The following is a 3,329-nucleotide window of genomic DNA, read 5'->3' as shown; positions in this document are numbered from 1 at the left end:
GGATGTGTCTGACTGAAGTCTTGACTGGATTAACTGCATGCTTGTTTCTGGTGTGATCCAGATACGACTAGAGTCAAAGATATTAGCAGGATGCCAGGCAACTGGTATTGATTAAAAGGAAATAAATATGGCAGCCTCCATGTCTCTTAGTTCAGGCGTTCTTTAACCCATCAGAACACCATTGTTTGCAAACAGATTCAGCACAAAGACCCCTCTACAACCTTATGTGCAACCGTTTACTGCTTGTACTCCTAACAAGTAGTTCTACGGTGTCCCTGATGGTCTCAGGGGTCATACTGTACATGTGTCCAGCCACCCTCATATGCATTTTATTGACTCTACTGTGCATACTGTACAAATGAAACAGGTATATTCTGAATCATCTGACTGGTTAGCCCTCTCGCCCTGAATCCCTGGTTCAAATACCAGCCAGTGCACATCTGCACAGAGTTTGTATGTTCTCCCCGTGTGTGGGGGGTTTCCTCCAGGCATCATGGTGTCCTCCCACAACCCAAAAACATACAGATAAGTTAATTGGCTACCCTAAATTGGCCCTTGACTAAGATACATACACTAATATACAAACTGGTGACAGCGCTCATGGATGCATCTGATTGCAAGCCTACAGAGGCAATGCAGAGCCCCTCTGGAACTAAATACACGCCCTGAATGCAAAACAGATGCAAATTGTGTATTAATTCTAATCTAAAGCTTTTTGAAGTGATTTTGAAACAGTGAATGCAGCTGGCCACTAGTATACTTTCAATTCATACAGCAGGAGGAATGGCAGTGCTTTCAAAACTCATACCTGAATGACTTTTTTTGCATAGATGTGCAGAGCTCCAATAACTACTGGACTAAAGTACACACCAACACTCATTGCAGGCACAAGGGGGGGGGGGGGGGGGGGGGGGGGGGACATAGCTTCAGTGATTTATCTGTCATGATGTGCAGAGCTCCAATTATTCAGGTATAGGATCACCCCACACTGAAGCTATGTTCCCCCCTTTGTGCCTGCAATGAGTGTTGGTGTGTACTTTAGTCCAGTAGTTATTGGAGCTCTGCACATCTATGCAAAAAAATCATTCAGGTATGAGTTTTGAAAGCACTGCCATTCCTCCTGCTGTAAGATACATACACTACACGATACGTACATAGACATATGACTATGGTAGGGACTAGATTGTGAGCCCCTCTGAGGGGCAGTTAAGTGACAAGACACTATACTCTGTACAGGACTATATAAATAATAATCCTTGTTATTACATCCTCATCTTGTACACAGACAGACGGGACAACGGGAGGCCCTCCTGCCGATATTTCTGGACGGAACAACTTCTATCTACCTAGTTTACCTTTGGTATGTAATTCCAGTTTATATTTCTCGGGTCACATTGAGACAGCAGACAGCACATTTCAGAAGTGAAAGAATTAAGGAGAGCCTATCCTACATTTGTTTGTTTACTTGACTTTTTTGTCAAGTAAGCAGGGTATTTGGAGGGAAATCATTTAATATGTAAAAGAAGACAAATGCATACTCTACTATGGCTCCTCCTCTAGGTCCAGGAGTCCTAACTTTGTGGGAGTGGCAGTCTTGAAGTGTTGATCTGGCCCCGCCGACTCCTGGGCTACCTTATTTCCATGCAAAACCATATCCCTTAAAGGACTATTGAAGTGAGAGGGATTGGATGCTGCCATATTTATTTTCTTTTAAACAATATCATTTGCCTGGCTAGCATGCTGATCTTTGGCTGCAGTAGTGTCTGAATCACACACCTGAAACAAGCATGCAGCTTGTCAGATTTTTGTCAGAAACATCTGTTCTGCATGCTTGGCTAACAGTACGGTAAAAGAAGCAAAGGATCAGCAGGACAGCTGGGTAATGAGCATTGTTTAACCACTTGCCGACCGCCCACAGCCCATGGGCGGCGGCAAAGTGGATGCCTTAAGGACCGCAATACGCCTTAGGGCGTTGCGTCCTTTTCCTATGCCGGGGGAGCGATCGCGTCATTGATGACGCGCGCTTCCCCCGGCAACTGGCTCCGCCCACCCGCCGTACCATCCCGCCGGCCATACGGAAGCGCCGGCGGGATGTTAACCCCGCGATCGCCGCTACAAAGTGTATAATACACTTTGTAATGTATACAAAGTGTATTATACAGGCTGCCTCCTGCCCTGGTGGTCCCAGTGTCGGAGGGACCACCAGGGCAGGCTGCAGCCACCCTAGTCTGCACCCAAACACACTGATCTGCCCCCCCCCGCCCACTGATCGCCCACAGCACCCCTCAGACCCCCCCCTGCCCACCCCCCCAGACCCCTGTTTGCACCCAATCACCCCCCCTAATAACCCATCAATCACTCCCTGTCACTATCTATCAACGCTATTTTTTTTTTTATCTCCCCCCCCTGCCCCCTGCCCCCTCCTGGCCACCCCCCCACCCCTCAGATTCTCCCCAGGACCCCCCCCCAGACCCCCTCCCCCTGTGTACTGTATGCATCTATCCCCCCTGATAACCTGTCAATCACCTGTCAATCACCCATCAATCACCCATCAATCACCCCCTGTCACTGCCACCCAACAATCAGCCCCTAACCTGCCCCTTGCGGGCAATCTGATCACCCACCCACACCAATAGATCGCCCGCAGATCCGACATCAGATCACCTCCCAAATCCATTGTTTACATCTATTCTCTCCTCTAAACACCCACTAATTACCCATCAATCACCCATCAATCACCCCCTATCACCACCTGTCACTTTTACCTATCAGATCAGACCCTAATCTGCCCCTTGCGGGCACCCAATCACCCGCCAACACGCTCAGATTGCCCTCTGACCCCCCCCTTATCAATTCGCCAGTGCATTAATTACATCTGTTCTTCCCTGTAATAACCCACTGATCACCTGTCAATCACCTGCCAATCACTTATCACCCATCAATCACCCCCTGTCACTGCCACCCATCAATCAGCCCCTAACCTGCCCCTTGCGGGCAATCTGATCACCCACCCACACCAATAGATCGCCCGCAGATCCGACATCAGATCACCTCCCAAATCCATTGTTTACATGTATTCTCTCCTCTAAACACCCACTAATTACCCATCAATCACCCCCTATCACCACCTGTCACTGTTACCTATCAGATCAGACCCTAATCTGCCCCTTGCGGGCACCCAATCACCCGCCCACACGCTCAGATTGCCCTCAGACCCCCCCTCCCCCCCTTATCAATTCGCCAGTGCATTAATTACATCTGGTCTTCCCTGTAATAATCCACTGATCACCTGTCAATCACCTGCCAATCACCTATCACCCATCAATCAC

The sequence above is a fragment of the Hyperolius riggenbachi genome, chromosome 5 (genome assembly GCF_040937935.1).
Source record: "Hyperolius riggenbachi isolate aHypRig1 chromosome 5, aHypRig1.pri, whole genome shotgun sequence".
Lineage (NCBI taxonomy): Eukaryota > Metazoa > Chordata > Amphibia > Anura > Hyperoliidae > Hyperolius > Hyperolius riggenbachi.
The sequence above is the reverse complement of the archived record's forward strand: the minus strand, read 5'-3'. Positions refer to the sequence as shown.